A 9,973-nucleotide genomic window follows, 5' to 3' on the forward strand; every position below is an offset into this window, starting at 1 on the left:
CTTAGTTTGATGACTTAGCGACCGGCGCTTTTGCTTGCGCTCGGGCGTTTTATTTTTCCTATATTGTTTTAACGCAGCGTAATTCTTCCGGATCAAGTGGCGCACTTCGGCTTTTATCCAAGGTGGATGATTTTTATCACGCACAAGCACGAGAATTGATTAAAAATTGTGAGTTAAACCTCTATGTATCACGCGATGGGCTGTCTCACTGTACCAAAATTATCATATCTCGGTGAGCATTCGGAAGTCAGCCAAGCGCGGTCATTGCACGCGTGCTGAACAAGAATGCTGTATAATGACAGACTAGAAACAATAGACAACTCCCAAAGCACAAACTCAGCCAAAACGCTAAAAATCTTCAATGTTTATTGAAGTTTGGGCTTATAGAAGATAATGTCACAGTTTTTCAATGACCATGAAATTCAGAGTCCGGGTAGTTAGTTAATCAATTGTGGCCCTGAAAAAATTTGAAGGAAAAAAAACTATGAATTTTTAAGAAAATGCTTTTTTCGTGAGAAGGACTCTTCAACGCTGACAAACGTCAACAAATAGCGAAAACTATCATTTCTATATGTTTGCTTTGCTCGAGAACAACTAGTTTGACATTTTCCCTCACAGTCACTAGAACTCCGCCGCCAATGCGATCTTCTCTATCTCTCCGAAAAATGGAATAATCCAGGAGAGTGTCGCTTGGATCCTCTAAGGTTTTTCATCAGGGATTACCGCCCACTTTTTGAATGCAGTTGACTAAGCAATCGAAAAATGAATATTTCTTTTGATTGAAGACCATCTTAGATTAGCATAACTCCAGGGATAACTTAACCGCAGTATTAGTTACGTAGAAACGACAGAACAGGATTTGGCGAACACAGATTTAAGGATTTCAACTCAAAGAAATATTACTAAAGCCCTACTAAATATACGTTGTAAGCTAAGACCTCGCCTTTCTTGGGTTGTATGAAGAATCATCGTTCTAAAAATTCCACAGTATCGTTATCTTCCTTGAAAATTACACAGAGAAGAAATATGCGTGTATTCAAAGCTTCGCGGGAGACCAGCAGGAGCCTCTGCGCGCGAGGAGAGCGCCTTTATCACGTGGTTTTACCACGTGATAAATAACAACACGTCATTCAGTTGTTTGAAATAATGGCGGCCGTTGAATGTGCGTCTCGCGTCTCGAAAGATCTGTTCATTTATAGACGCCAATGTATAAGTGTATTGCAACTCTGGGGATTGTTAAAACATGCGTTTTGTGTTAATCGCGAATAACACATGTCCATGGATTGCCACTGACTGGGATTTACCTCTTGATGAACGGAATTTCAACGCTGGCTGGTAGCCTCCTTCTCGATAAGCTTAAAGGGACTGTGACACCCTTCTGCGCATGTGCGGCGTTTTGATTTTTGGTCTGGCGACCCTGAGGGGCCTGAGAAAGCTATAATATCGGTATTGAAGAGCTATTTGGTCCATTTTGAAGTTTAAACTTCATATTTTGTATTTCCACGCCAGCGTCCCAGGGGCCCCACTCACATATTTTAATTATGGGGGGGTCCGAAGGATTTTTTCGGGTCTGACATTTTGGCCAAAAGGGATTTTTTGGGGTCGCGAAAACAACAGAGGGATTTTTATGGGTAGTGTATTTTTCATCAGCTCAAATCAAAAATAACATAAGCGCAATTTATAGTTTTGTTTTTGACCAAAACCAAAGTTGAAGTTGGCATGTTTTAGCTTTCCAGAAGATAAATAATAAAATTTGCTGATGCAAAAACACTGAGGGATTTTTTTGCGTATGCTAAAAAAAAGTAGGGATTTTTTTGGGTAGACAAATTCTGAAGTTGGGATTTTTTTGGGTATAAAATATGAACCTCTGTCGGACCCCCCCGTCATTAAAATATGTGAGTGGGGCCCCTGGGGCCAGCGTTGTCGAGAAATTCGAGGTCATTGAGGAGCAGTGCACTAAGCCATATTAGTTGTTGTCAGTGTAGCTACAAATGGATCAAATGTGACGTTTAATGTGGTCATCTGGCTTTCATTTCTGTCTAATGATATTCTCCTGTCAACGATCTACCTATCCCGGATAGTTTTTAAATGGTAAATTTAGAATGAAAGTTGAAAACTGGTTTCCTCGATCCGGCCACGGACTTACTAATGGGACGCAGCGGCAAGTGAAGAGACTTTCGATCGTCTGCAAAAGTTTAATTTACTCTCTTGTGTGTGAAATCAGAAAGGGAAAACCCAGCAATATTTATTGTGCAGGAATTCTTGTGAGGCTTAAGGAAAGAATCCGTCGAACATGAAGAGTTTTAACAGACATTCGATTTACGACTCCGATCTGTAGTTATACCAAAAAAGTACGCAATAGGCCGCTCAACAGGCCACGCGATCTTCATCGATGTGGTACGTTGGTCATCGGTCAGGCGCTATTTGCAGGTATTTCAAAGAGAGAACAGAGCCCGGGATAGAGATTTCAGTAAAGTTTGCTTACAAATTTTGTTTGCTGATCGGAGGCTGGTTTGCCAGTGTGGGTAAGTGGAAATTCGTAGAATTACTCGTAGGGAAATGTTTGTTTCAAAGCAGGACAGGGTTTTAAATGTTATTCTTATCGGCAGGAATATATATCTGAGGAAAAGCAGCGAGTAAATATAAATTACGGGGATATATAAAATCGAACTACACGTCTCGAAAACTCCCGCGTGGCAAACGATGAATTTGAATTCGGGTTAGATACATTATGCCGGCACAATTTTGGGAATAATGCTATAATCGCCGCATCGACCATAATGCAGGCATAATGGCATTTTTTTTTTCAGCATAAAGAGAATGATAATGAAAAAAATAATATTTCCATAACTGTACTGAGAAAATTTTACTTCCAAGTACTTTTAGTGAAGATTAACATATTCAAAGGCTTGATTGCTACTTTCAATGTCTTGTTACTCCGTTGCATCATTTTGTTAGGCTGCTAAGACTGGCTAATTGTCTATATATAACCATCATGGCTGCCAGTGAGAGATTTGTAACTGATGCAATAAAATGTTGCATTCTTGTCTGCGGGGTTGGAAAAGAGCATCAAATACAGACAAAATCAGTCGAGCATAATGCTACAACTAATGCATGTTGTTTTGAGGGTGACGCTCAAAAGGATAATGCTCAAATTTTCGAGCATAATAGATCTCACCCTAATTTGAATTCTGTAAATTACCAATTACCTTGCATGCCTCTAATTCGCTACCGATTGGTTTAAAAACAATCAGCTCCTGTCACAACACACACATCCGCAGTATCGTGACATAGTCTCTTTAAATATTGATAGCAAAATGTTTCAAGTACGCAAAATGTTTCACTAGACAATGTTTTCCAATCCGAAGCCTTACATATAACACCCAAGAGACACAGATTAATTATCTGTTGGCAGAAGCTGTTATTTTGTCATCTACCAGCAATTTCTTCCGTACCATTGCCGCGCTTAACGAAAACATACACCTCAAGACAAAAATGAATCTAACGTTTACGTTTTTTGCCTCCGTCATTCACTCTAACGGACCTCTCAGGAAACACAAGCTTTTTTCAGCGGGTTCAAAAGGCCACATCCCTGGGTTGTAATTGGTTTAATTCGATTGATGTTGTTCATTTCGTTTCATGGTAGGTATGTTTGGCAACTGACTTCGTCGGAATGTATTGTTATTTTTCTGTAATCCGATTGGTCAACTTTGTCTAATTGGCCCCGGTTAGAGTAGTTGCACTGTAATAGTTATGTTGAGTTTATAGAACATCATAACGTAAACATATTACGTTCACATGAATTCGACTGTGTCTTACATTGAGTTCCTTCCTTTGCTGAATTGTCTGACTCATGGGAGGAGGCTTCAGTATCTCGAAAGTACAGCAAATCGGAGACATTATCTTTCTCCGATTCTGTGATCACCTTGGTATCTGCTAGATAAATAGAAGCAACATCATTTTACTCTAAAGCTTTCCAAAAGCCTCTGGGTTCAAATGATGACCTGCTAAAAGTGCTTGACACATCTGCAAATAAGGAAAACATTTCTGGGTGCATTTTCACACACCTGATACACGATGAACTGGAAAACATGATTTAAACGACGTTCGTGTATTGCAACCGGAACTATTCTTTATGAAAATGAACAATTTTTTTGTAACATAAAAGTATTCTCTAACCTCACGGTTACATGAAATGCCTAAAACACTCAAAACCAGTACTGTGCTACATGACCCGTCAACTCAGCTGGTGGCAAGGGTTTACGTTGCATGAAATGCCACAAGATAGAGGTACTTTTTAAGGTGGCTCGACTGGATTTTTCAGGGGGGATACCTCCCAAGTTTGAACGTCAACTACGTCGGCGTGAGTAGAGATATGGAAAAAAAGTTACCACAGCTGTATTATATAAAGATGAAACTTTCTCATGATCTGGGTTTTCTTACAATCGGAGTCGCCATAGCAACGTAATGACGCCATTACGTTTTTCATTTATCTTGGTGTTTCTCTGTACCAGGAGTTTTTTAAAGAAATCGCTTAAGGGAGTATGTACCTGCCATAATTGCCTCAGTTTTGGCAAAGTTTGAACAAATTCTATGAGAGCGTTTTGGAAATATTTTAAAACGAAGTTTTAAGAATCATAAAAACAGTGAAATAGCAAGCTATCCACAAAATTACCCAATATTCTAAGAAAATGACAAGCTTTGGAAACGCGGATTTATCTCATAGTGGTTTGATACCATTGAAAACTGCGTACAAAAAAAAGAGGGGAATTGCTCTGGGCGATCGCGAGAAAGAAGAATTTTATTAACCCGCATTCAGCTGCTTTTGTTACAGTTTGTATACGTAATTTGGTCCATACCTACAAATTTCGCATTATTCCAAAAACCGCTCGATAAATGTTCTTATAAACTTGACAATCTAGAGATCATTTGTCAATAAATATACCCTGCAAGTTTCAAAAACATTGAAACAGGGGAGGCTTTTAAATAGGGCCTCCAAAAGAAGTAATTTTTCCCCCAGATTTGAGTTTACAAGTGATCGTCTTCATTATTCATTGGCATTGTTTTCAAGTTTCATATGCACGTGCACAACAAGCAAAAAAGATAAATTTGGTTTAAAAGAACTCTCGATTACTTTCCGAAGAAATTCCCGGAATATGCTAATAATTGGCTTGTGTCACGAATAGCAGTGAGAGCCGAAACAGTGAACGTCACGGCTCATCGTGTGGGATACAAAACTTATACTTATCTTACTCGGGTTGTTTGTTGCCATCGGCTTGTCATCCATATTTAGATATTCGCATCAAACAAATTACCATTGTCTCTGCTATTTTTTGTAATGAAATTCATGTTAGCAATGTTCTTTCTTCGTGCAAATTTCAAGTGAAACACAGCTTGCTTAGAAGGAGGGTGTGATTGACAAAACTGGTAAAAATATGTTCACAAACTAAACGAATAACGTCCGCGTACCTCCTAAGACATCCAACATGCTCGTTTCGAGGATTCTCTGAACGAATAAAAATAAGCTGAATAACAACTTAACAGCTACTGTAAAAGGAAAAAGGACATACAAATTCTTTGGAGTTACTTAATTTTCTGTTTTCTTTTAGCAACGTCGGTACATTCCGATCCAATTTTCATTTTTTAAATTAATTACACGAATAGAGTAGTTACAAACAATTCTTTAAAGTAAAAAGTAATAACAATAGTCATTTAGTTTTGGTGGATGTAATAATAATCTGCTTAATGGCACCTTTCAAATTACCGAAAACATGCTGCAAAATAGAAAGTGGGACTTCGGGTAACTGACACATTCATTCATTTAAGAACGCCTGTTTGGAAAAAAATTTACGATTGCTGAAATAATTTTTACGTTCTTGGTTACTCTTGGCTTACTGGCTTTGTCTCCTATTTCTTCGAACGCTTCTGGTAGACCTACCACTGCTAGCAGAGCTTTCGTACCACCCCTTCTGTAAACGGCCTCCACTGTTGTCAAGTCAAGTCCGGCCTTTCCCCACTTCTCCTTCATGCCTTCAGAAACCGGCAGTTGATGCAGAGTTGTTTTCCGTGATCTGGCCTCCTGTGAAGACTTCATTTCTTCTACGAATGCAGCTGCCTGCTAAGAATTTTCAATGAACGTTTCAGGTGTGACTTTCAAAGGCGACTGAAATAACACCCGAGATAAGGCGGCAGCATCTTCCGCGGCATCATGTGCGTCAAACGTTTCTTTGATTAGACACTCATAAAGCTCAGATAACGACTTGCTCTTGCAGGATTGCAATGGACTATCTTTCTGTTTCATTTCCTTTGAAACAATTTTTAAAGAATCCACAAGTAAAACATTGATGGAGAGAAACACTCTAAGTAAATTGTTCCTTTCAAGTGCATTTATCAGAACAGGAAAGTCAAATGTATCTCCATTATGTGCAATTAGTACAATCCTGGCTGAGTGAGAGTAGTGTTCAAGATAGGTGCAAAAATCTGTTAGACCCTGTGTCTGTGATACGGCTGCCAGTTCAGTCCCCCTCCTCATCAACGTTTTTCGGCCATTTCGAAAGTCTACGCTAATACCGTGCACCTCCGTCGCCGTCTGATTGATAATTTGACGTTCTGGGAAAAGGTTTTCAGAAAATGACTCAGTTTCCACATTTGATGGGGAGCATGAGATTTGAAGTATTTCAGACTTCCGTTCAAGCTCCGTTGTCTATAAGTCCATTGACAAGAAGAGGTAGTTGTGTGGAGAGGTAGGTAATTCGGGTATCGTTCCGTTATTCAATTTAGGAACGGGCTCCGTGAAATCTTTGAACTCCTCCTTAGTGAGACTTGCTTCAAGATCAGTCATAGTTACATTAGTAACAACATAGTTTTTGTCGGTTTGCTGCAATCCAATACCGCTTTGATATGTCACTCCCTCGCGTGCTTCGACTGAATTTTTCCTTAGATTCCTTTTCTTTCGGGAGTTTCTTCTTACCCTTTTAAACTCCTTGGTCGTTTTCCTTTCGGCGTTCCGCTTCCTTTGGCTTTCCATTTTTCTAGTATACTCTTCTGTAACAGACATACGTGACAAACCCATTTTTTTCTGCGGCAAGTGTGACATAGCTATGCCCTTCGTTGAACTGGGCGATTCCCGCTGCGGTTCGAGAGTCGCTACTTTCAGACCCTCCGTAGTGCCTGATTTTTGGGGCTTTAGAACCAACCACGCTGTTAACGCATTCATTACGCTGTGACGAGCAACCAGGGGCTAGCTTCTTTGCTGATTCCTCAGACATAAATGGCCGAAGAGCATCTTCAAGCACCGCGCGCAGGTCTTCGCCCTTCAAATCCTTACCCCTGGGAAGATCTCCGTGCTTATAACCTTTTGGATCTTTTTTGTAGCCACACCAGGATGCGCTGCACTTATTGTGATCTCGAAATGCGTGAGGTACTATGGCGGAAAATCCTTCCATTAACAACAATGGCTGGCCCTTGTTTTGGTTAACGCAATAAGTGAAGCACCTCTGAATGTAGGATATAATATTCGGTGTCAGCCCTTTCACCTTCCCTTTTGCTGCGTATAAACGCGTTCCTAGCGCCCGACTTGCATGATTTATGTCACTCCATTTCTCGATATCGTAGGCAACTAGCGTTTTAAGATGACTTTCTGTGGCGCTGTCATCATCTCCCACGTAAGTAGTGTAAGCTACACCACTGCTCAATGCACCAGAAAACAACTCGACAGCTACGTTAGCCTCCATGCTTTTGGAAGAGCCTTGGTGGTTTTTGCGGCAATCATGTGCGACTGCTTCCTGATTCTTTTTTGTGCGCTTCAGCACAAACCCGACAAATCGTTTTACGAGTGGCATAGCTGATGACTTTACCGGTCTGCAAGCCTACTGCTGTTCCTACTCCTGACGAGGAATCATGACTACGGCCTCTTTTTCTCCAACCCATGTCGTACGACACACCCACTTTTACGACTTCTTCTTCCCCAGTTGACGATAATCTCTTCTCTTAATCGTTAAATCGTTGACAAGACTCCTTGGCCACTTCTTCTACTGCCTTTCCACTCTCTCGCTCGCGGTTTTTAAAGTTACTCGAAAACAGAGACGATATTCCAATCGTCGAAAATAGTCCCGAGTTATGCGCATGTCCTATTCCAGAATGAAGTGCGCCTAGGCCTGCGCGAGAATTCACGTCAAAAGTTGGGGGACCTCTTTTTCCCGTTTGATGATGTTCTGTTGGGCGAAGAATATCAATGTGATCACAGCGGGCACATTTTACTTTCACGACTGGGCACACTTCTCAAATCTAGGGGTCTTTCGTGACAATTCATACATTCCTCCAAAGCGGTTGTTAACATTTCCAGATTCACCACGTAAGACTGATTCATGTTTGGAACGTTATGATATGGCAAGGCAGATCTTAAGGTCGGTCCCTCGGGAACACAGGCTGCTGATTTATTTTCACTGGAATCAACATCAACTCGGTCCCTCCAGCGATATTCTCTCATAGATTTACACTGCTCATTTCTCAATAGTTTCCTTCGGTAATTGTGAGGGAGATCATCATTTTGGTTAGGAAGATTCTTCTCACCATTCTGTCGAAAAATAATATTGGAATTAGGAAATGACTCGGAAATTTTATTTCTTTTTCGTTTCCGTGCCACATTAAGAAAAGACACTATAAACACACCAAATAAATGGAATGGAGCCATACCTGTGTTTCACCGTCACTTGAACTTGACTTTTTTCCTCTACTGTTGTTTAGCAGAATAGCTGCTTTTCTTTTTCTGGACTCAGAGACCCTTGGCATGACTGCATCACACATCGTTATAGCGTGACATTCAGTGCGTAATATTACTTAATTTCTTTACCCGGTTATTAGCATATCCCGGAGATTTTTTCGGAAAGTAACCGAGGGTCCTTTTTGACGCAAATTCTGTTTTTTACTAGTTTTTCACGTGCAAATGAAACTTGAAAACAATGCCAATAAATAATGAGAACGCTCACTTGTAAACTCAAATCTGGGGGAAAAATTACTTCTTTTGGAGGCCCTATTTAAAAGCCTTTCCTGTTTTCAATGCTTTTGAAACTTGCAGGGTATATTTATTGACAAATGATCTCTAGATTGTCAAGTTTATAAAAACATTTATCGAGCGGTTTTTGGAATAATGCGAAATTTGTAGGTATGGACCAAATTACGTATACAAACTGTAACAAAAGCAGCTGAATGCGGGTTAATAAAATTCTTCTTTCTCGCGATCGCCCAGAGCAATTCCCCTCTTTTTTTTGTACGCAGTTTTCAATGGTATCAAACCACTATGAGATGAAGCTGCGTTTCCAAAGCTTATCATTTTCTTAAAATAGTAACTAATTTTGTGGATAGCTTGCTATTTCACTGTTTTTATGATTCTTAAAACTTCGTTTTAAAATATTTCCAAAACGCTCTCATAGAATTTGTTCAAACTTTGCCAAAACTGAGGCAATTATGGCAGGTACATACTCCCTTAAGCGATTTCTTTAAAAAACTCCTGGTACAGAGAAACACCAAGATAAATGAAAAACGTAATGACGTCATTACGTTGCTATGGCGACTCCGATTGCAAGAAAACCCAGATCATAAGAAAGTTTCATCTTTATATAATACAGCTGTGGTAACTTTTTTTCCATATCTCTACTCACGGCGACGTAGTTGACGTTCAAACTTGGGAGGTATCCCCCCTGAAAAATCCAGTCGAGCCACTTTAAAACAACAAATGTTTCACTAACCTTTGAATGGCGACTAGTATTTGGAAATATTCTTATAGACATTAGGAACCACCAAGCTATGGTCTTCGATTGCTTAAGTTTCTGCTCTTGTCATTCTTTTCCTTTTAATTTTAGAAACTGATTTTGTTAACGTAAAGTATTGAACAAGGTGTTTCCGTTATAGTGCAGTGAAAATTGTATCAACCCATATTGAATCTAATGAAATAGTTTCCATTTCTGTTCAGTTG

The 9,973-nt window shown here is 39.8% G+C and overlaps 2 pseudogenes; both read right to left on the reverse strand.

Annotated features, from left to right (window-relative positions):
* Positions 1 to 5,821: 5,821 nt before the first annotated feature.
* LOC140927997 (uncharacterized) lies at positions 5,822 to 6,841 on the reverse strand (annotated as a pseudogene).
* A 9-nt stretch (positions 6,842 to 6,850) lies between these two features.
* Positions 6,851 to 7,841, reverse strand: LOC140927367 (uncharacterized; annotated as a pseudogene).
* Positions 7,842 to 9,973: the final 2,132 nt, after the last annotated feature.

This window comes from Porites lutea, chromosome 2, assembly GCF_958299795.1.
Source record: "Porites lutea chromosome 2, jaPorLute2.1, whole genome shotgun sequence".
Classification (NCBI taxonomy): Eukaryota; Metazoa; Cnidaria; class Anthozoa; order Scleractinia; family Poritidae; genus Porites; species Porites lutea.